Source organism: Ovis aries, chromosome 7 (assembly GCF_016772045.2).
Source record: "Ovis aries strain OAR_USU_Benz2616 breed Rambouillet chromosome 7, ARS-UI_Ramb_v3.0, whole genome shotgun sequence".
Taxonomy (NCBI): Eukaryota; Metazoa; Chordata; class Mammalia; order Artiodactyla; family Bovidae; genus Ovis; species Ovis aries.
The window spans coordinates 48,943,523-48,968,273 of NC_056060.1; the positions used below are offsets into that span (position 1 = coordinate 48,943,523).

The 24,751-nt window shown below is 44.5% G+C and overlaps 1 long non-coding RNA gene across 1 annotated transcript; it reads right to left on the reverse strand.

Moving 5' to 3' along the window:
- On the reverse strand, positions 1 to 24,145 carry LOC121820079 (uncharacterized). The gene is made up of 4 exons (XR_006060551.2): positions 21,880 to 24,145; positions 21,069 to 21,217; positions 20,846 to 20,964; positions 1 to 20,612 (listed from the first exon to the last, which is right to left on the reverse strand). It is a non-coding gene; the product is annotated as an uncharacterized LOC121820079 (long non-coding RNA).
- Positions 24,146 to 24,751: the final 606 nt, after the last annotated feature.

A 24,751-nucleotide genomic window follows, 5' to 3' on the forward strand; every position in this document is an offset into this window, starting at 1 on the left:
CCAAGTAATAAAAGTTTATTCATTAAGCAAAGTCAAGGACCTTTAGTTCTTCCTCAACAGCCCTACGTAGATAATATTCTGAGCAATATGCTTTGAGCTGTTCAGTAGATACTGAAACTCACACTAGGCAGAAGTTAACTACATGATAACCAAGTAGTTAACTAACTGTAGCCGTGATGTAAGCTGCTACAATCTGAGAACTGGCTTCAAGAAAATGGAAACCAGTTGACTCTGGAACTAATGATTAACTAACTGTATTTTTAAAAATCAAGATAATGCTGATTAGACCACTGGATGATTAGTTTCAAGATGACCATCAGAGCTAACTGCTGTTTCTGTATGCGGCTCCTTCCCTCTGCCTACAACCTTGAGACTCTTCTTTGATTGTCAGGGGGAAGCTAGCTGTTGTCTGCCATCCTCCCCATCTGCCCACCTCTGAAATAAAGCAACCCTGACTCTTAAGTATTGGCTTTGAGGAGCGAGCAGATGGACCCAGTTTTGGTAACAACAATGCTGACTCTTTTTGAGGCAGTACAGAGAAATGATTAGGAGCACTATTCTGGAGTCAGGCAGACCTGGAATGAATCTGGAGTCCAATTTAATTAGCTGCATGATCTCAGAAAATGTACCTCATTTCTCTGGGCCTCGTTCCCTTGTGAGTAAAGTGGAGCCAAGACAACTACCAACTAAAGTCATTGTCAGGGCTGAATTAAATGAGAAGAGGCATGCACAGGTCTTAGCACAGCACCAGCCCCAAGTGACAGGCAGTGGCTCACTGCAGTTACTAACACTGACGCTGAAACTCCCGACAGTTTGCATGTGCAGCTGCTGCACCACAGGGACTCGGGGTATGCATCGAGGTTTCCCTTCACAAGGAGCTCCAGCTTGACCAGTTCTGGGCAGAAGAGAGGTGTATCACAAGACATGCCCAGAACTAAACACAGGAATGGAGCCAGCTCCAGGGGTCTCACTGGGAAACTTTCAGTGATGTCCTGGGAAGGATTCAGTCTCAACAGCATCCATGAGCCACTCAGCTCAGGGTTCAGGTTTTCAAGCCAATGTCTGCTCTGGTCAGCCAGGGTCACCTGCCCCCTACGTGGTAAGTAAGGGTCCCTCTAACTTAGACTCCCAACAGGACCGAGCTCATTCTCCAGAGAAATCAGAGACTGTCACCTAGAGAAGTGGAGGCTGGCCAGACAAAAGGAGATGCCCACCTCATCCCCTTAAATCGTGGATCCAAAGGCAGGACCACACATTTGTTCTTACTATATTTTTATATTATTTTAATATTTTATTACAGTGTTTTGGCTGTGGAGCATTTGAGATCTTAGTTGCCCAACCAGGGATTGAACTGATGTCCCCCACAGTGGAAGCTCAGAGTCTTAAATACTACACTATCGCGGAATTCCCACTACATTTTAAAAAATATTTTTTACTTATTTATCTTTGTGCTGGGTCTTTGTTGCTGCATGGGGCTTTCTCTAGTTGCAGAGAGCAGGGACTACTCTCCAGCTGCCATTCAGGGGCTTCCCACTGTGGTGGTTTCTCTCGTTATGGAGCACAGTCTCTAGGCTCACCAGCTTCAGTACCTCCAGCATGTCGGCTCAGCAGTTGCGACCTGTGGACTCCAGAGCAGGGGCTCGGTAATTTTGGCCCACAGAGCTAGCTGCGCTGCAGCCTGTGTAATCTTCCTGGACTAGGGCTCAAACCTTTGTTCCCCACACCAGCAGGAGGATTCTTACCCACTGAGCCACCAAGGAAGTCACCCACTACATTTTTTAATGGAAGCATTTCTTTCTTTTTTGAGTGTTCTAATGACAGCTTTCCTGAGATCTAATTCACTCTTAAAATGTACAATTCAGGGGACTCCCCTGGCAGCCCAGTGATTCCACTACAAGGGGCATGGGTTTAATCCCTCCTTGGGGGAACAAAGATAGTACTCTTGCCTAGAAAATCCCATAGACTGAAGAGTCTGGTAGGCTACAGTCCATGAGGTCACAAAATTCAGACATGAATGAGCAACTTCACTTTCACTTTCATGTCACAACTAAGACCCAGTGTAGTCAAATAAATAAAAAAATATTTCCTTAAAAAAATAAGAGGGATTCAGGACTAATGGGGTGGGGAGGATCACCAGAAAGAAAGGACTTCTTCCTACTAAAACGTGTTTTCAATCTGAGAATAATGACTACCTGTGAGGCTTTACTCACAGGGCCAAGCACCTACAATGGGCTTCCCAGGTGACTCAGTGGTAGAAAATTTGCCTGCCAAGCAGGAGACTTGGGTTTGATCCCTGGGTTGGGAAGATCCCCTGGAGAAGGAAATGGCAACCCACTCCAGTATTCTTGCCTGGGAAATGCCACGGACAGAGGAGCCTGGCTGGCTACAGTCTATGGAGTCTCAAAGAGTCAGACACAACTTAGCGACTAAAAACAACAACAAAGAGTTTTCCTGTTTGTGTATAGCTCAGCAAAGTCCCCTCAAGGTCTCATGTAGAAGACCAAAGAGGGAGGGCTCAGGCCACAGCCGCCTGGGCACAGGATCCCCACCCTCTGCAGCCCCTACCTATGCGGCTCTTGGCCTCTCTCCCAGCCACCACCCAAGGTGGCAGAGCCAGATTCGACTGGCAGACACCAGATCCACACCAGGACAGAGAGGGGAACCAAACAGTTGGAAAGAAAGAGTGTAAGAAATAAGATCCAGAAAGATAAGCTGTCAACACCTGTGAAGCTGCCCACACCTGTGAAGCTGCCCGGAGCCCAGACCTCTCCTTCCCAAATCTCCCTGGGTGACTTCCCTCAGCTTCTCTTGCTTACTTCGCAGGAACAATGAACCCACATTGCCTGAAACAATGGACTCTAGTCCTTTCACACAAGGACATCATGGTACTACCGTGCACTTCCCCTTTCTAGAGGTGCTTGTATCTGAAGCATCAGGACACTCCAATCTGAGCTCCGCTTCTCTGGCTGGTATGACATAACCACCTTGCAAATTCACTCCAGTTCTTGGCATCACCTCCCATTTCTTGCTCCTCACGTTCACACAACATGCCCTGGGTACCAGAGCACAGCAGGACAGGTCTCAGGACTTTTGGGTCACCCCTGCTGGATTTGGAGGTATCCAGAGTCTCCTCTCACACACTCATGCGTGAAATATGTCTCCCCTGTAAGGAAGCTGAATTTGCCACTGTGTAATACGTCTCTTTGACATATTAATTGTTCTAAGCTGGTCATTTTTCTGCATGGGAAGGGCTCTGAAAAACAAATAAGAGTTGCTCTTTTGTGAGAAACACCGTTGTAAGGGAAATCTTTACTTTTTATGGGCAACTATCTGTCTATACCTGGAAGAGAAGGATGACCAATTCTCTAGAAATTGATCAATGGCGAAGGCAATGATCTAAATCCATATACCCTGCCCCTGTTTACTGTGCTTTTCCTGGTCACCTCCCATAACTGACTCCCTACCCTCAACATTCTCCTGCGTCTTCATCTGGAGATGCTATTCAAGGTGAGGATTTCAGCCATTTTGATGAGTTACTCAATTTTCTCCAGTCTCTCCCACATACACAAGTTACTAAACTTGTTTGATTTTTCTCCTGTTAATCTCTCCAATGTCAATTAAATCTTAGACCAGCCCGAAGAAAATAGAAGGGCAGAGTAAAAGGTCTTCCTCCCCAGCACCACTCTTTGGGCATCTCCTGACATAGGTCTGGTTTTTATCAGTTTCATCCCAAAATACTGCACCCCTCCAAACTTCAAACTCAAGTTCTGACACGTCTCGTCTCAGTTCCACAGGGACTAGGTCCCCAGGTCACCCAACAATCCTACCACTTCAGCTTCACAGACTCACAATCTCAGAGCAGCAAGACAGCTCAGCAGTCATCACATCTTTACAATCTTTTGAATTTCTTCTGCCATAATGGAGGTTGACCTCTTTGACAAAAAACGTAGCCCCCACAGATCCAGAGGAAACCAACCAACCAACCACCCCCACTGGACAGAGTCCCCCTGACCTCTCAGGTTGTTCTTTGGATGACACGTTGTCCCTCAGTCCCCGTACCCCCCCGCCTAAAGCAGCCTCTCCAGGGTCAAAGTGCTTACCTGGCTCCTCCTGTTCTCTCTCCTCTCCTCTTCTCCTGGCCCCACATCCTCCATTCCTTTCATTCCTGCTTAGATGCCTCAGTTTTGAATGCCCTCATCAGACTCTTTGCTCTCTTTAAATATACCCTGAGCTCCGCATGCTTCCCACTCCTTAACATGCATGAAATTCACCTGGCCTCTTCCTGGTGTTCCTGCTGGGGTTCCATAGGTTCGGGTGGGGCCCAGGAGTCTAAATTACTAACAAGCTCCTGGTGAATCTGCTGCTGCTACTGCTCACCACTCTGATTAGGAAGACTTCTACTCAGGATGGCACTTCTACTTGGAATTAACAGGCGCTTATTAGAAAACTGACTCCTGGGCCCCATCCAGATCTCCCATAGCAGAATCTACATTTTAACAAGATCCACAAGTGTATATTATGCCCTTCAAATTTTGAGAAAACAGAAGTCAGCAACCATGCCTGCATATTAGAATCACAGGAGAAATTGGAAAATTCATCCCATGGCCCAGGAGTACTGCTGACATAGTACATCAGAGGGGGGAATCCGGGCATCAGTTGTTTTAAACCTCCCCGGATGGTTGTAACACACAACAAGGATTGATAACTCTGCTATGGAGTATCCTGAAGTGCAGACCCTCCCTTTGGGAAACTGCCAGGGAATGACAAGGTGTGCCCTGCAACCTTGATTCCTTGGGTCTCTGCTGGAGGCTCCATTTGCTCAGGACAGCCCTCCATACTGAGAAAGCAGAATCCCATGGTCCTTCCTCCCTATGTCCTCTGCCTGCCTTTCATTTATAGAATGTCAGTCGAAAATAAGTTAATCAGAGCAATGAGAAAATGTATAAAAAAAGGAACAGGCAAACAAGACCAAATAATAAAATTTAGTCATTAAGCAAAGTCAAGGACCTTTAGTTCTTCTTCAAGGGCCCTAGATAACATTATGAGCCATATGCTTGGAACTGTTCAGTAGATACTGGAACTCAAAGCATGCAGAAGCTAACTACATGATAACCAAACTGTAGCCATGATGTAATTCTCAAAATCCTTCAGTTAGACTTCAGCAGAACTTACAGATTTATAGGCTGGGTTTGGAAAAGGAAGAGGAGCCAGCGATCAAATTGCTGACATTCTCTGGATCACAGAGAAGGCAAGGGAATTCCAGAAAAATATTCACTTCCATTTCATTGACTACAGGAAGTTTTATGATGGTGTGGATCACAACAAACTGTGGAAAATTCTTAAAGAGATGGGAAAACCAGACCACATTACCTGCCTCCAGAGAAATGTGTATGCTGGTCAAGAAGCAACAGTCAGAATCTTACATAGGAACAACTGACTGGTTTAAAATTAGGAAAGGAGTATGATAAGCCTTTATATTGTCACATTCTTTATTTAACTTCTATGCAGGGTACATCATGCAAAATGCCAGGCTTGATGAATCACAAGCTGGAATCAAGATTGCCAGGAGAAATATCAACAACCTCAGATATGCAAATTATACCACCCTAATGGCAGAAGTTGAAGAGGAACTAAAGAGCCACTTCATGAGGGTAAAAAAGGAGAGTGAAAATGTTGCCTTAAAACTCAACATTCAAAAAACTAAGATCCTGACATCTGCTCCCATCACTTCATGGCAAGTAGAAGGTGAAAAAGTGAAAGCAGAGACAGATTTTATTTTGGGAGGCTCTAAAATCAGCATGGGTGGTGGCTGTAGCCACAAAATTAAAAGATGCTTGCTCCTTGGAAGAAAAGCTATGACAAACATAACCAATGCATTAAAAAGCAGAGACATCACTTTGCCAACAAAGGCCTATATAGTCAAAGCTATGCTTTTTACAGTAGTCATGTGTGGATGTGAGAGTTGGATCATAAAGAAGTCTGAGTGTTAAAGAATTGATGCTTTTGAACTGTGGTGCTGGAGAAGACTCTTGAGAATCCCTTGGACAGCAAGGAGATCAAACCATTCAATCCTAAAGGAAGTCAACTCTGAATATTCATTGGAAGCACTGAAGCTGAAACTGAAGCTCCAATAATTTGGCTACCAGATGTAAGAGTCTTTATGCTGGGAAAGATTGAAGCCAAAGAAGAAGAGGATGGTAGAGGATGAGATGGGTAAATAGCATCACAGAGTATATGGACATGAATCTGAGCAAACACTAGGAGATAGTTCATAACAGGGAAGTCTGGCGGGCTGCATTCCATGCAGTCACAAGAGTCAGACATGACTTAGTAACTGAACAACAACAAAAACAAAAAGCTGTGACAATTCTGAGAACTGGCTTCAGGGAAATGGAAACACATTGCCTCTGGAACTAATGATTAACTGCACTTTAAAAAGTCAAGATGACTCTGATCAGACCATTGCATGATCACTTTCAAGATGGCTGTCAGAGCTGACTCTGCTGTTTCTGTACATAGCCTCTTGCTCTGTCTACACCCCTGAGACTCTCCTTTAAAAGCTCTTGCCCACTGATTGTCAGGGGAAGCTGGCCTTTGGACATGAGTCTGCTGTCCTCCCCATCTGCCCACCTCTGAAATAAAGCAAACTTTCCTTTCTACCAGCCCTACCTCTCAAGTACTGACCTTGAGCCATGAGCAGATGGACTGTACTTTCTGTAACCAAAATGCTGACTCTTTTTGAGGCAGTACAGAGAAATGATTAGGAGCACTATTCTGGAGTCAGGCAGACCTGGAATGAATCTGGAGTCCAATTTAATTAGCTGCATGATCTCAGAAAATGTACCTCATTTCTCTGGGCCTCGTTCCCTTGTGAGTAAAGTGGAGCCAAGACAACTACCCACTAAAGTCATTGTCAGGGTTGAATTAAATGAGAAGAGGCATGCACAGGTCTTAGCACAGCACCAGCCCCAAGTGACAGGCAGTGGCTCACTGCAGTTACTAACACTGACGCTGAAACTCCCGACAGTTTGCATGTGCAGCTGCTGCACCACAGGGACTCGGGGTATGCATCGAGGTTTCCCTTCACAAGGAACTCCAGCTTGACCAGTTCTGGGCAGAAGAGAGGTGTATCACAAGACATGCCCAGAACTAAACACAGGAATGGAGCCAGCTCCAGGGGTCTCACTGGGAAACTTCCCAGGGATGTCCTGGGAAGGATTCAGTCTCAACAGCATCCATGAGCCACTCAGCTCAGGGTTCAGGTTTTCAAGCCAATGTCTGCTCTGGTCAGCCAGGGTCACCTGCCCCGTATATGGTAAGTAAGGGTCCCTGTAACTTAGACTCCCAACAGGACCGAGCTCATTCTCCAGAGAAATCAGAGACTGTCACCTAGAGAAGTGGAGGCTGGCCAGACAAAAGGAGATGTTCACTTCATCCCATTAAATCGTGGATCCAAAGGCAGGACCACACATTTATTCTTACTATACTTTTATATTAATTTTTTTATTATTATTTTTTGGCTGTGGAACATTTGGGATCTTAGTTGCCCAACCAGGGATTGAACTCATGTCATGTCCCCTGCAATGGAAGCTCAGCATCTTAACCACTGAATACCAGGGTATTCCCACTACATTTTAAAAAAAAAATTTACTTATTTATCTTTGGCTGCACTGGATTTTGTTGCTACTTGCGGACCTCTTCTAGTTGCAGAGAGCAGGGACTAGTGTCTAGTTGCCATGCAGGGGTGTCTCATTTTGGTGGTTTCTCTTGTTGTGGAGCATAGCCTCTAGGCACACCGGCTTAAGTACCTGCAGCAATGTGGGCTCAGGAGCCCACCTCCAGAGCAGGGGCTAAATAGTTCTAGCCCATGGACCTAACTGCTGCACAGCATGTGAGATCTTCCTGGACTAGGTGTAGAACTCGTGCCTCTGCACTGTCAGGAGGGTTCTTATTTTCTGGGCCACCAGGAAAGTCCCCCATTACTTTTTGTTAATGAATTTTTTTATTTTTTCTTTGTATGTTTTCTTAATGACAGCTACATTGAGGTTTAATTCACTCTTTTAAAGTATAAAATTAACAAGACTTCCCTGGTATTCCAATGGTTAGGAACCCACGCTTCCACTCCAAAGGGCACTGGTCTGATCCCTCCTCGGGGAACTAAGATCCATGCCACATGGCAAGCCAAAATAATAATAATAATAATGTGCACAATTCAGTATTTTTAATAATTTACCGAATATCACCACCATCCAACTCCAGAACATTTCATCAGCCCAAAAAGAAACCCTATTCCCATTGTCCCATTATCCATCACTCCTCATTCCTTCTCCCCTACAGCCCCCGACAACCACCAATCTACTTTCTCTTTGAATTTGCCTACTATGGACATTTCATATAAGCAGAGTCATAATATTTGTCTTTTTGTGTATCAAAATTCCATTCCTTTTTATGGGAAAACAATGTCCCGTTATATTTATATACTATATTTTGTTTATCCATTCAGTACTGGATGGCCATTTAAATTGTTTCCACCTTTTAGCTATTATGAATAACACTTCTATCCAACATTCTTGTACAGATTTTTGTACCCTAGAATGTACACTAAGCAGCTGTGGAATAAATATCCACATAACCCAGATATTAGCTAATTTATGTCAATCTTATTTCACCATCTCATCCCCTAGCAAGTGGAAGGGATTACCATGCAAGTTTAAATAGCTATAGACACAACAGCTTTTTAAAAAACTCAACTTTTCACACCTGTGAGTGGCTCTCTTTGATAGGGTGTCCACCTTGGTTCAATCAGCTCTGACCAGGACCATAAGCCATCTGGGCAAAAGATTGTGTGCAGAATCATATCATCTAAAGAGCTGTGGCAAAGAAGTCACCCAAACTGACATTCCTAGAATAATTCAGAAGGTGCCCAAGTCACAGAAGGTCTTCTGAATGTAAATTTTATGATAGAGTGCTCCATATATTTGGTGTTATTTGCTGAACTGCTGATGCTTCAAATCATCCACTTTCACATTGCAATATGTGTTCAGTAATAACCATTATCAAACAAACTTACTGATTACCTATTGGTTCCTTGCCCTTTTTCTAAGCATTAGAATAAATTTATATTTTAAGAGGGATTCAGGGGACTTCCCAGGTGGTCCAGTGGCTAAGACTCCATGCTTCTGATCTAGGAGGCCCTGGTTTGATCCCTGGTCAAAGAACTAGATCCCGCATGCTGCAACTAAGAGTTTACATGCTACAACTGAAGATCCCTCATGCCCCATCTAAGAAACACTGTAGTCAAATAAATAAATAAATATGAGGGATTCGGGACTAAGGAGGTGGGGAGGATCACCATAAAGAAAGGACTTCTTGCTACCAAAAAGCATTTTCAATTTGAGACTGACTACCTGCGGGGCTTTACTCAAGGGGCTAAACACCTACAATGGGCTTCCCAGGTGGCTCAGTGGTAAAGATACTGCCTGCCAAGCAGGAGACTTGGGTTCAGTCCCTGAGTTATGAAGATCCCCTGCAAGAAGGAATGGCAACCCACTCCAGTATTCTTGCCTGGGAAATTCCTTGGATAGAGGAGACTGGTAGGCTACAGTCCATGGGGTGCCAGAGAGTCAGACACAACTTAGTAACTGAACAACAGCAACAAAGAGTTCTTCTGAGTGTTACACAGGTCAGCAAAGTCCCCTCATGGTCTCATGTAGGAGAGCAAAGAGAGATGGTAAAGCCACAGCCGCCTGGACACAGGATCCCCACCCTCTGCAGCCCCTGCCTCTGTGGCTCTTGGCCTCTCTCCCAGCCACCACCCAAGGTGGCAGAGCCAGATTTAACTGGCAGACACCATATCCACACCAGGACAGAGAGGGGAACCAAACTGTTACAAAGATGGAGCCCAAAAAATAAGATCCAGAAAGTCAAGCTGCCAATACCTGTAAAGCCACCCGGGGCCCACACCTCCCCTTCCTTCCAGGTCTCCCTGGGAGGCTTCACTCAGCTTCTCCTGCTGATGTCACAGGAACAATTAACCCACACTGCTTGAAACAACGGATTCTAGTCCTTCCACACAACGACATCATGGTGCTACCGTGCCCCTCCCCTTTCTAGAGCTGTTTCTATCTGAAGCATCAGGACACTCCAATCTGAGCGCCGCTTCTCCGGCTGGTATGACATAACCACCTTGCAAATTCACTCCATTCTTGGCCCCACCTCCCATTTCTTGCTCCTCACGTTCACACATCATGACCCCAGGTGCCAGAGCACAGCAGGACAGGTCTCAGGACTTTGGGGTCACCCTGCTGGATTTGGAGGTGTCTAGCACAGAGTCGGACACGACTTATGCGACTTAACAGTAGTAGTACTCTCCTCTCAAACACCCCTGTGTGAAATATGTCTCTCCTGTAAGGAAGCTGAATTTGTCACCCTGTAATACATCTCTTTGACATATTAATCGTTCTAACCTGGTCATTTTCTGAGAAATAACATGGTAAGGGTTCTGAAAAACAAATAGGAGTTGCTCTTTTGTGAGAAACACCATTGTAAGGGAAATCCCCATTTTCATGGGCAGCTTCTATGTGTACCTGGAAGAGAATGACTAATTCTCTAGAAACTGATCATTGGCAAAGGCAATGACCTACATTCACATCATAACCTTATCCCTATTTACTGTGCTTTTCCTGGTCACCTCCCATAACTGACTGGCCCCACCCCCAACATCCTCCTGTGTCTTCATCTGGAGATGCTATTCAAGGTGAGGGTTTTAGCCATTTTGATGAGTTACTCAATTTTCTCCAGTCTCTCCCACATACACAAGTTACTAAACTTGTTTGATTTTTCTCCTGTTAATCTCTCCAATGTCAATTTAATTCTTAGACCAGCCCGAAGAACATAGAAGGGCAGAGTGAAAGGTCTTCCTCCCCAGCACCACTCTTTGGGCATCTCCTGACATAGGTCTGGTTTTTATCAGTTTCATCCCAAAATACTGCACCCCTCCAAACTCCAAACTCAAGTTCTGACACGTCTCGTCTCAGTTCCACAGGGACTAGGTCCCCAGGTCACCCAACAATCCTATTCAGCTCCACAGACTCACAATCTCAAAGCAGCAAGACAGCTCAGCAGTCATCACATCTTTACAATCTTTGAATTTCTTCTGCCATAATGGAGGTTGACCTCTTTGACAAGAAATGTAGCCCCTACAGTTACAGGGGAAACCAACCAACCAACCACCACCGCTGGACAGAAATGCATCCCTCTGACCTCCCAGATCGTACTTTGATGACATGTTGTCCCTCAGTAACCCCCCTCTCCCCGAAGCAGTCTCTCCAGCATCGAAGTGTGTACCTCCATCCTTCTGTTCTCTCTCCTCTTCTCCTGGCTCCACATCCTCCACTCCTTTCATACCTGCTCAGGTGCCTCAGTTTTGAATCCCTTCATTAGCCTTATTGCTCTCTCTTTACACATACCCTGAGCTCCACATGCTTCCCACTCCTTAACATGCATGAAATTCACCTGGCCTCTCCACGGTGTTCCTGCTGGGGTTCCATAGGTTTGGGTGGGACCCAGGAGTCTGAATTATTAACAAGCTCTAGATGAATCTGCTGCTGCTGCTCACCACTCTGAGTAGGAAGACTTCTACTCAGGATGGCATTTCTACTTGGAATTACCCGGCACTTGTTAAAAAACTGACTCCTGGGCCCCATCCAGATCTCCCAAAGCAGAATCTGCATTTTAACAAGATCTATGAGTGTATACTATGCCCTTTAAATTTTGAGAAAATAGAAGTCAGCAATCATCCCTGCATATTAGAACCACAGGAGAACCTGGAAAAGCATCCACGGCCCAGGAGTACTGCTGACACATCATATCAGAGGGCGGAATCCAGCCATCAGTGGCTTTAAACCTCCTCAGCTGGTTGTAACGTACAGCCAGGATTGATAACTCTGCCATCCAGTGTCCTAGAATGCAGACTCTCCCTTTGAGACCACTGCCAGGGAAAGGCTAGACGTGCTCTGCCACCATGAACTTCAGGTCACGGCCTGAGGTCCCATTTGATTAGGGCAGCCCTCCACAATGAAACAGAGCAAGACCCAGTGGTTCTTCCTCCCCAGTCCTCTGCCTGCCTTTGTCTATAGAAAACTGTTAATCAAAATAATTTAATCAGAGAAATGATAAAGTGCAGAAACAAAGGAAACAGTCAAACAAGACCAAATAATAAAAGTTTAGTCATTAAGTAAACTGTAGGATCTTTAGCTCCCCTACAAGGGCCCTAAATATTATTCTGTGCCATATGCTTTGAGCTATTCAGTAGATACTGAAAGCAGGCAGAAGTTAACTACATGATAACAAAACTGTAGCCATGATGTGTAATTCTCAAAAATCCGACAAGTTAGGCTTCAGCAGTATGTGAATCGAGAACTCACAGACATACACGTTTGGTTTAGAAAAGACAAAGGAACGAGAGATCAAATTGCCAACATTCACCGGATCACAGAGAAAGCAAGGATATTCCAGAAAAACATCTACTTCTGCTTCATTGACTACAGATATGTCTTTGTGTGAATCACAACAAACTGTGGAAAATTCAAGAGATGGGAATACCAGACCACCTTACCTGCCTCCTGAGAAGCCTGTATGTGGGTCAAGAAGCAACAGTTGGAATCTTACAAGGAACAACTGACTGGCTTAAAATTGGGAAAGGAGTACAACAAGGCTATATATTGTCACCCTGTTTATTTAACTTCTATGCAGACTACATCATGTAAAATGCCAGGCTGGAGAATCACAAGCTGGAATCAAGATTACTGGGAGAATTATCAACAACCTCAGATATGCAGATGAGATCACCCTGATGGTAGAAAGCGAAGAGGAACTAAAGAGCCTCTTGATGGAGGTGAAAGAGGAGACTGAAAAAGTTGGCTTAAAACTCAACATTCAAAAAACTAAGATCATGGCATCCAGTTCCATCACTTTATGGCAAGTAGAAGGTGAAAAAGTGAAAGCAGAGACAAATTTCATTTTCGGGGGCTCAAAAATCACTGTGGATGGTGGTTGTAGCTACAAAATTAAAAGATGCTTGCTCCTTGGACAAAAATCTATGACAAACCTAGGCAGCATATTAAAAACCAGAGACATCACTTTGCCAACAAAGGTCTATATAGTCAAAGCTATGGTTTTTACAGTAGTCATATATGGATGTGAGAGTTGGATCATAAAGAAGTCTGAGTGTTAAAGAATTGATGCTTTTGAACTGTGGTGCTGGAGAAGACTCTTGAGAGTCCCTTGAACTGCAAGGAGATCAAACCATTCAATCCTAGAGGAAGCCAACTCTGAATATTCATTGGAAGGATGGATGCTGAAAATGAAGCTCCAATACTTTGGATACCTGATGTGAGTGAAAAGTTAAAATTTTACATAACCTCCTGCTTGTTTTGCCTCTGTAACTCAGCTTGTTCCTTGCAAAGTCTGGATCACGAAGGTCATATAGTCTCAGAAGGTGGGGACTTAGGAACTGGAGCTTATCTCACTGACCCTTGTCCTGCTCTTTGCAATTGCCCAGTCCCTGCAAACCTGCTTAATCATGCCTGTTCATGTAAAGGTCAGGTAACCCCCTCCCCAATTTGACTGCTGTTACTGTGTGCACGAAATCCCTTAGTTTAAACCAGTCTATTAGCAGCTAGTGTTGCCCACTATAGTTTGTCTAGAAGAACTCTTAACCCCTTTGTCCAAGGCTCAGAGCTTACAGTGTTAACTCCTCTGGACCCACCAGCATAATAAACCTGAGTTCTCCAACTCTCTGAGTGTGGTGCTTGGTTTTTCGAGTACTGGTTTTCTGCAACAGGAGAGCCAACCTACTGGAAAAGGTTGGCTTTTTCAACCTTTTGGAAATCTTTCCCTAGGAAAGATTGAAGCCAAAGGAGAAAAGGGTGGTAGAGGATGAGATGGTTAAATAACATCACCAACTCAATGGACATGAATTTGGGCAAACTCCGGGAGGTAGTTCATGACAGGGAAGCCTGGCATGCTCAGCCCATGTGGTCACAAAAGAGTCGGACACAACTTAGTAACTGAACAACAAAAACAACAAAAAAGCTGCAAAGGTTCTGAGAACTGTCTTCAAGGCAATGAGAACAAATTGACTCTGGAACTAATGATTAACTTAACTGAACTTTAAAAGATCAAGATGACACTGATCAGACCATTGCATAATCAGTTTCAAGATGACTGTCAGAGTGGACTCTGCTACTCCTATATGTAGTCACCTCCTGCCCACACCCTTGTTGATGCGTGCCACGTAGCTTCAGTTATGTCAACTCTTTGTGACCCCATGAACTATAGCCTGCAGCCTGCCAGTCTCCTCTGTCTATGGGATTCTCCCAGCAAGAATACTGGGGTGGGTTGCTGTGCCCTCCTCTGACCCAGGGATCGAACCCGAGTCTCTAATGTTTCCTGCATTGGCGAGTGGGTTCTTTATCACAAGCGCCATCTGGGAAGCCCTCTACACTGCTGAGACTCCCCTTTAAAAGCTCTTGCTCACTGATTGTCAGGGGAAAGTTGACCTCTGACAAGAGTCTGCCGTCCTCCCCATCTGCCTGCCTCCAAAGAAAAGCAAACTCTCCTTTCTACCACGTCTGCCTCTGAGCAGTATTGGCCTCAGTATTGGCCTCTGAGCGGTGAGTAGCTAGACCCCACTTTCGGTGACAACGCTGACCCTTTTTGAGGCAGTGCAAAGAAACAGTTAGGAGCACTACTCTGGAGTCAGGCAGACCTGGACTGAATCTGGAGTCCAACATTAATTAGCTGCATGATCTCAGAAAATGTATCTAATCTCTGTGTGCCGTATTTCCTCATTGGTAAACTAGAGCTAAGACAGTATCCACCAACTAAAATCATTGTGAACATTGAATTAAATGAGAAGCAGCACAGTTCTTAGCACAGCCCAGTCCCACAAGTGACAGGCAATGGTTCACTGCAGTTACTAACAGTGACACTTAAACGTCTGATATATTGCATGTGCAGCTGCTACACCACAGGGACGCAAGGTATCCATCGAGGTTTCCCTTCACAAGGAACCCTAGTTTAACTAATTCTGGCTAACCTAGGCAAAAGAGAGGTACATCATAAGACATGCCAAAAACTAAACACAGGAATGGAGCCAGCTCCAGGGGTCTCACTGAGAAACTTTCAGGGGTGTCCTGGGAAGGATTCAGTCTCGACAGCACCCATGAGCCACTCAGCTCAGGGTTCAGGTTTCCAAGTCACAGTCTTCTCTGGTGAGTTGGGAAAAGAAGGGGCCCTGTAACTCAGGCTCCGAACAGGACCACCGGAAGGGAGCTAACTGTCCAGAGAAATCGGAGACCTAGAGAAAGTGAAGGAGGAGAGTGAAAAAGTTGGCTTAAAGCTCAACATTCAGAAAATGAAGATCATGGCATCTGGTCCCATCATTTCATGGGAAATAGATGGGGAAACAGTGGAAACAGTGGCAGACTTTATCTTTTGGGGCTCCAGAATCACTGCAGATGGTGACTGCAGCCATGAAATTAAAAGACGCTTACTCCTTGGAAGAAAAGTTATGACCAACCTAGATAGCATATTCAAAAGCAGAGACATTACTTTGCCAACAAAGGTCCGTCCAGTCAAGGCTATGGTTTTTCCAGTGATCATGTATGGATGTGAGAGTTGGACTGTGAAGAAAGATGAGCGATGAAGAATTGATGCTTTTGAACTATGGTGTTGGAGAAGACTCTTGAGAGTCCCTTGGACTGCAAGGAGATCAGCCTTGGGTGTTCTTTGGAAGGAATGATGCTAAAGCTGAAACTCCAGTACTTTGGCCATCTCATGTAAAGAGTTGACTCATTGGAAAAGACCCTGATGCTGGGAGGGATTGGGGGCAGGAGGAGAAGGCGATGACCGAGGATAAGATGGCTGGATGGCATCACTGACTCGATGGACATGAGTTTGAGTGAACTCTGGGAGTCGGTGATGGACAGGGAGGCCTGGTGTGCTGCGATTCATGGGGTTGCAAAAAGTTGGACACGACTGAGTGAGTGAACTGAACTGAACTGAATTCACTTAAAGTTTACAAGTCAGGGCACTTCCCTGGCAGTCCAGCGGTAAGGGCTCTGTGCTTCCACCACAGTAGGCACAGGTTTGATCCCTGACTGGGGAACTAACTCCTGCTTGCCATGTGGCACTGCAAAAAAAAAAAAAAAAAGTAGAATTCAGTGTTTTAATATATTTACTGAGTATCACCACCATCCAATTCCAGAACATTTCATTACCCCCAAAAGAAACCCCATTCCCATTAGCCATCACGCCTCATTCCTTCTCCCCAACAGCCCCTGACAACCACCCTACTCTGGACATTTCATATAAGTAGAATCAGAATATTTGTTCTTTCATGTATCAAAATTCCATTCCTATTTTATGGCTAAACAATATCCCATTGTATAGATACACCACATTTTGTTTAACCATTCATCACTGGTTGGCCATTTGGGTTTTGGCCCGCCTTCTGGCTATTATGAATAATACTGCTATGAATATTTTTGCACAGATTTTTGTACAATAGAATCTTTACTAAGCAGCTGTAAATATCCATATAATTCAGATATTAGCTAATTTATATCAATCTTTCTTCACCACTTCATCCCCTAGCAAGTAGAAGGGATTACATACAAGTTTAAATAGCTATAGACCCAACTCAGCTTTGTTCACCTGTGATTGACTGTCTTTGACAGGGTGTCCATCTTTGGTCCAATGGGCTATGACCAGGGGCACAAGCCATCTGGGCAAAATATCGTGTGCAGAAGTATTTCATTTAAAGAGTTGTGGTCAAAGTACTCACCAAAACAGACATTTCTAGAATAATTCAGAAGGTGACTAAGTCACATAAGGACTCCTGATTATAAGTTTTAGGATAATGAGTGTTCCATATATTTAGTGTTATTTGTTAATTTGCTGATGCTTCAAATAGAAACACTACCATCCAGTCTTATATTTCAATATGTGTTCATTTATCCAACAATGCCTACTGAGTGTCACTTGTCCTTTTTCTAGGCATTAGAATACGTTTATATTTTAAGAGGGATCTTCCCTGATGGTCCAGTGGCTAAGACTCCATGCTTTCAATGTAGGGGGTCCTGGTTCGATCCTAGGTCAGGAGCTAGATCACATATGCTGCAACTAAGAGTTCATACGCCATAACTAAAGATCCCCTATGCTGCAACTAAGACCCAGTGTAGTCAAATTAATTAATATTTAAAAAATAAAATAAAAGGGATTCAGGACTACGGAAGTGGGGAGGATCACCATGTAAAGAAAGGACTTCTTACTACCAAAAAGCATTTTCAATCTGAGAGTAATGAGCACTCACGAGGCTTTATTCAAGGAGTCAAGCCACCTACAGCTACCTACAACGGGCAGGAGAAAACAAAAGGAGGTGTTACAAAAACATCTGAGAAAGGCGGCAGGAGAAGTGAGACAAAGGGAGAGGAATTTTTTTTCAGGCTGAACCACCTGTTTTTCACACTGATGCTATAATGGAAACTTCTCCTTTCTCATGCTCCCTTCCTCCCCTCTACATCTTTGCAGGGCTGTGAGATGCAGAGCTAAGTGGATCTGTGCAGAAGGCTCTGACATACGAATTCCTCCCCAGCAGCTTGAGGGATGTAATAGGTTGTAGTAGGAAATGCATTAAACATGGCATCGAAGAACATGTGGGTGCTCAGCCTTCCTTCGCCAGCTGTATGACCTGGACCAAACTTCTCTGAGGTTTATTAATAGGTTCCCTATTTGTAAGGTGGAAATAGTAATCTCTTACTCATTGGATTGTGGTCAAAATAAATGCGACAAACAATTTTTAAGTGTCCAGCACATAGCAGATGTTCAGTTAAAATGATTAACTTTGCTTTCTTTATCTAAGAATGAGAATAATAATAGTAACAGTAATGCTGGGGAATTATGAGGGCTAAGTATTTTGGACAGTGTTTTGTAAATTACAAAGTCCTATACATGTAATCAGGTCATTATTCTTTAAGAAATTTGACAGTTGGGGTGGTAGTTATGGGGTGTCAGTTTTTCTCTGTTGCTTCTTTAAAATCTACTTTATTGTTCCATCTAGTAATAGACTTTATAGCTCTATAATTTCTACAGGTTAGAAAAACAGCCAAAATGAGGTTGAGCTGAAATGACTTCTTCTTCTTGAGCCAGAGAAGTTTATACTGTCTGGCTTTCAGAATGCCTATTTAAGACAGGTCTGCCATAAAATTTATTTTTCACAGTGTTCTGAAATAACAGTAAATAAGATAATGTGCAAAAGACACTTTTCATAGAGTAAGTGCTCAATGAATGACTAGTTGATCCCCCAAATTTTTGCCTTCCATTTAGCATTTTGCCCCAGACACAAACTCTTTAGAAAGATTAGTTTTTTAAAAGTTCATTAGTGTCCAGTGGTAAAGAATCCACTGCCAATGCAGGGGACACAAGTTCAATCCCTGGTCCAGGAAGACCACACATGCCCCAGGACAACTAAGCCCATGTGCTGCCAACTGGAGAAGACCCACGCTCAGCAACAAAGACCCAGCCAAAAATAAATAAATGTGTTTTTTGAAGTACATTAATTAAAGTTAATTCATTTCACTTTTCATTCATCAAAGACCCTAGCCCATCTGGAACTATTCATTGGAATTTCTAACTAATCTAGAGCAGGAAGCTGCCCTACAAGGAGCTGTTAGAATGGGAGACAACATAAGAAAGCCGAAAAAGTAAATCCACACATCTTCTCATAATTAGCATCTGACTTCTCTTAGACATTTTGAGATATCTGAGGAAATGTGACAATGCCTTCAAGTAGATCAAAGAATAGAGTATATCCAGGTATATGTAATGGCATAATACTTTGAAATTAGCTAATTTACTAATTGTATCTTTGCATATCCTTGCATTTCACCTGTCGCCTATTCTACGGAAGTATCCATTGGCCAAAGAGGGAATGGGGACAGTGATAGCAAGGATGCCTAGAGAAGGCAGTCCACATTGAATTTTGAAACCCAGAATAGCTATCTTGAACACCCAGACAAATACCAAAAGCCAGGCTTTGTTACGAGAGAGAGTTTTCTAAATTTAACTCCTAGGAGGCGCATGGGCCAAGGACTTGGTCATAAAGCAAACTGGACTCCGTGGTGCAGAAAGAATATGCCTTCTACCATCAGGGGCTTGGAGTGAGGAAGATGAGGCTGAGTGGGGACCCAGTCCGCATAGGAAGCAGAAACTGGAAGCACAGCCCTTTCTTTCATCCCGGGGTTGGGGGTTGGCGTGAGGAGGAAAGAAGACAGCTAACAAACATGCCATCCCTTTTCTCCCTCTTGGGGTGAAACCTAGAGATGGAAAACTGGTCCAAATGTCCCCATGTGTTTGAAGAAGCTGAGAACTGTGGTGATAGCAGATGAAGCTGAGGCCTGTGAACTGAAAAAACAATCCACAACCTAAAAGTTATGTTTCTCTTTTTAAGTGTTGATTGATTGACTGACTCTTGGATCTTCATCGCTGCGTGGGCTGTCCTCTAGTTGTGGTGAGCAAGGGCTACTGTTGAGTTGTGGTGTGCCAGCTTCTCATCACAGTGGCTTCCCTTGCTGTGGAGCACGGCCTCTAGGACATGCGGGCTTCAGTAGCTGTGACACGTGGGCTCAGTGCTGGCAGTTCCCCGGCTCTAGAGCACAGGCTCAGTAGTTGTGGCACAGAGCTTAGCTGCCTCACAGCACATGGGATCTTCCTGCATCAGGGATCGAGCCGGTATCCCTGGCACTGGCAGGAGAAATACCACTGAGCCACCAGGGAAGCCCAAGAGTTACATTTTATTTGGTGGACAAAACTGAGGACTTAAGCCTGGGACATAACATCTCAGATAACTCTTAGGGACTATTCCAAAGAGGCAAGGAGGGGAGCCAGGATATATAGGAGTTTTTGCAACAAAGACCAGGTAATCAGAACATCAAAACATCACTGTAAATTAAGGAAAAGCAGGTATCTCAAAGGAATTTAGCACTTTTCTATGTAAGGGAAGATACAAAGCCTGGGCTTTTTGAAATCATTCCTTTGCTATGCACCTCAGCTATCTGCAGCCAGTGTTCTGTTCTTATCCAGACTCTCCTCGGGGTGCACTGACAAGGATAGCTGCAGTGGCTGACTGCTAGATGGAGGGGGATCATGCCTTCTTCCTGAGTGCCGTCAGGGCTCACCTTCCGGGTGGATGTAATGTAAAGGTTTGATGGCTGCAACATTCTGATACGGCAGGCAATATTTTTCATTCACAGGTTCTAACTTAAGAAAACTCAGCATGTAGCCCTGTCCAACCTGGTTTGGGAAACAACCAAACAGCTGTTGGACAGCTCCTGGCTAGATTCTAGAGTGCTCAGCTAAGGGAACTGCTGGTAGACCTGCAGGGGGGGCAGGGACAGAGGGACTGCTGTGTCCGGACTTCTGGGCAGATACAAGGATCAGCATGATGTGGGACACACTCAAACAATCTTAGCTAATAGAGGTGGTGTTGGCTTATAAGCAAGCACAAGCCCGGAAGTTCCAAACGTCGATGCAAATACTCAATCAACAATCTACGAAAGAAACAGAAAAAAACAGAGTTTCACTCAGCCCAACTAAGGACTACAGCCCAGGAGTGCAGGCTCTACCAAGAAGACAGCCCTCTGGAGAAGCATGGCTTTCAGCAGAGCTTTATATCTTGTCAGAATGAAGAACATCAACGATGGTAGAGGTATTAACATATTCTTTAAAGGTTTCAAATGAAACAGATTAGCACATAAACAGCAAGTCAATGTGACCTCAGTACCTGGGAAGGGAATCTTGTCTTTGAAGGAGTACTAGCCTGGGCACTGTCTGGGGGGCATTCATCCTTATCTTCACAGTGGACATAATTTAGTTCCAGATCATGCATTCTTCTCCGAATGGCTAAAGCAGATGTAGAATGCATTATAAAAAGGCTATAAGACAGGCCATTCTCAATACCCGAATTCAAGCCAGACCATGTGTAAACTAGAATGAATTCGCCATACCTCACTGGGTGAACATTTCTTCCATCACAAAGATCTTCACGGCACTAGAGAACCACATCCAAATTCAAGCCAAACCATGTATAAGCCAGAATGAATTCCCCATCTCTCAATGGGTGAACACCTCTTTCTTCACAAAGATCTTCACGGCACTGGAGGAGAAACACACATATGATGGGGCAGAGCATGTGATGATCCCAGATGCAATTCACTCCTACACATTATGTCAGCATGGCACCATTTGGGAAGACAGAAACCTGCCGAGGATCAATATTTCATGCACAGAATTTACTGCAGGGAGTTGGTCATCCGTGGTATGGAAATTGAGAGGCCAAATAGGGAACAATGAGGCAATCAGGGATGATAAAAGCATGAAAAATAAAAAAGCTACTGTTTAGCCAGAAGGCCGACACATTAGTAGCTAAATGGGTATGGAATGCCTGAACTGTAAACTGTGTTGTTTTATAAAAACAAGAAGATATAGGTGAATTCTTCCCCTGGGTAGCTGCCTGGCTCCCCGCTTACTTCCATCAGGCCTTTGCATCTGAGCAAGGCCTTCCCTGGCCATCCTCTTTTACCTGGCACCTCCCTTCCTGGAACTCCCTATTCCCAGCCCCTGCTTTATTTTCCTCCAAAGTGCTTACCATCAACCGACCAGCTTGGCATTTACTTGCCTCACCTCACACTAGGTTGAAACTGTATAAAGGCAAGTTTTGGTCTGTAGCGTCCACTGCCACATCCCAGCTAGTGCAGAGCTGGCGCTGCGTCACCAGCACGGTTACAGCTTGTCTACAGCACTGTCATGCATCCTCACCTGCAAAGCCTACTTCTAATTTCTCTGGTTTCCTGTTCTGGAAAATGAGAGCTGAGTTCAAGCGTCTCCAAGGGCTCTTCCACAGAGGCATTCCTTGGTTCTGGGTTCTTCCGAGTGGAACACATTCCCTACATGTGGAATCTAAAAAATAAACCAAACATGACTATAACAAAGCAGAGACAGACTTACAGATATAGAGAACAAACTAAGCATTACCAGTGGTGAGAGAGACCAGGGAACCCTGGTGGTCGAGCGGTTATGGCTCCATGCTTTCACTGCTGAAGGCCCAGGTTCAATCCTTGGTCAAGAAACTAAGATGGGCTTCCCTGATAGCTCAGTTGGTAAAGAATCTGCCTATAATGCAGGAGACTCTGGTTCAGTTCCTGGGTTGGGAAGCTCCGCTGGAGAAGGGATAGGCTACCCACTCCAGTATTCTTGGGCTTCCCTTGTGGCTCAGCTGGTAAAGAATCCACCTGCAATGCAGGAGACCTGGGTTCGATCCCTGGCTTGGAAAGATTCCCTGGAGAAGGGAAAGGCTGCCCACTCCACTATTCTGGCCTGGAGAATTCCATGGACTATATACTCCAAGGGGTTGCAAAGAGTCAGACATGACTGAGCAACTTTCACTTTCATTTTCAGTGGGGAAAGAGGAGGGGTAAGATAGGGGTAGGGAATTAAGAGGTATAAACTACTATGTACAAAATAAATAAGCTACAGGGATATACTGGACGGCAAGGGAATACAGCCAATGTTTTACAATAAACATAAATAGAATATAATCTTGAAACATTTTGAACCACTATGTGTACACCTGAAACTAATATTGTAAATAAACTATAGTGAAAGTGAAGTCGCTCAGTCATGTCCAACTCTTTGTGACCCCATGGACTGTAGCCTACCAGGCTCCTCCGTCCATGGGATTTTCCAGGCAAGAGTACTGGAGTGGATTGCCATATACTGCAATTTAAAAACAAGGTTTTCCAAAAGTTATTCTGTTAGAAAAGACCATGATGCTAGGAAAGACTGAAGGCAAAAGGAGAAGGCGGCAGCTGAGGATGAGATGGTTGGATAGCATTACTGACTCAATGGGCATGAGTTTGGGCAGACTCCAGGAGATAGTGGAGGATGGAGGAGCCTGGCATGTTGTAGTCCACAAGGTGGCAGAGTCAGCACAATTTATCAACTCATCAACAAGAAGTTTCTATTCCCTCCACATGGGGGCAGCAAAGGACAGTGAAGGGCTGGCCAGGTGGCGAGCTCTCTCTGGGATGCCAGCAAGTGATGAGACAGAGCAAGCATTTTCACCTCCTTCCATCCCGCTCCCCTATGGCCTCCAGAGTCTCAGAAAGGAGTCAGAGCTTAGCTTTCTTTGTGTCCCCATCCTATCACCAAGGAAACTGGGTCACAAGTTTGAAAATTAGACCAAGCATGACAATTAGGGATTAAAAACAGGCCAGAAGCCCCCTAAAGCAATCAGAACGTGCCTGAGATAAGCTAGTAACAATCACTGAGAAGTCAATTTAGCTACAAATTTCTAGACATCTGGGCACAGCCGGGCTTAGGATGAGGTGAGTGAGCCCTCATCTCACTCACCAAATGTAAGAAGAGCAGCCCAAAGATAATAGTACTTTTGTACAGTATTTCTAAAAATAAAAACCAAAAAACAACAAAAATACCATGATGCACAAAAGTAAAATATTTAAATAAAATTATATAGAACATGTATATGGGGCACATAATTTTCTTTCTGCCTCAGTTCCAAAATAGCTTCAGACAGCACTGTTTGAGGAGGTTTGATATTTCGTTCATTGTGCCTTTTTTGGCATTATTTTTGATTGTTAAAAAATATTGCACTGACATACTATTTGTCTTAATTGCAGAGGTTTTGACATCCCTTCATATTTTCCATTTTGGCTCACTCTAATTCCTGGCCTGCCAGGGGCTTCCCAGGGAGTGCTAGTGGTAAGAACTAGCCTGCGATGCAGGAGATGTAAAACGACACAGGTTCCATCCCTGGGTTGGGAAGATCCCCTGGAGAAGGAAATGGCGACCCACTCCAGTATTCTTGCCTGGGAAATCTCATGGACAGAGGAGCCTGGAGGACTAGGGACACAAAGAGTTGGAAGCAACTGAAGCAGCTTAGCATGCATGCAGGCAACCCAGGCCTGCCAGGTCTGGCTCCCTAGGGGACATCAGTCGCTCAAGTCCCCTGGCTGACAAACTCCTGCAAGGCATCCTCCATGCCTGGGATGTCCTGTGAGAACCTGTCAGAGGCGCAGCTCCCAGATGGCAGCCCTGCCCCTTGGCTCACATGCCTTGGCTCTTCCCCCAGAGTCCAGCACCAGCCTCTGGATCCTTCTTGCCACAGTCCAGGCAGCAGGATCTACGGATCAGAACTGCCAGGTGAGACAAACCATATAAGGACCTGGGAAATCATCTCTATCAGGGACAACTGACATAATGTTGTAAAGATGAGGCTGGAGGGAAGTTCCAGATCCAAAGCTCATTTCAGGCTGACCAATGAAGGTACAGAGTTGTGGACAGAGATGTCAGTTGAAAAGATGAGGAAATTATTGCTGTAGATCAGGGCTGTCTGATAAAACTTTCTGTGACAATATAAATATTCTATATCTGTACAGGACAATACTGCAGCCACTAACCACAGGTGGTTACTGAGCATGTAAAATAGGGCTAGGGCAACTGAACAACTGAGTTTTTAAATTTCTTAATTTGGACTAATTTATATTTAAATTTGGGCTTCCCTGGTGGCTCAGCAGTAAACAATCCGCCTGCCAATGCAGGAGACTTAGATTCAATTCCTGAGTCAGGAAGATCCCCTGGAGAAGAAAATAACAACTCACTCCAGTATTCT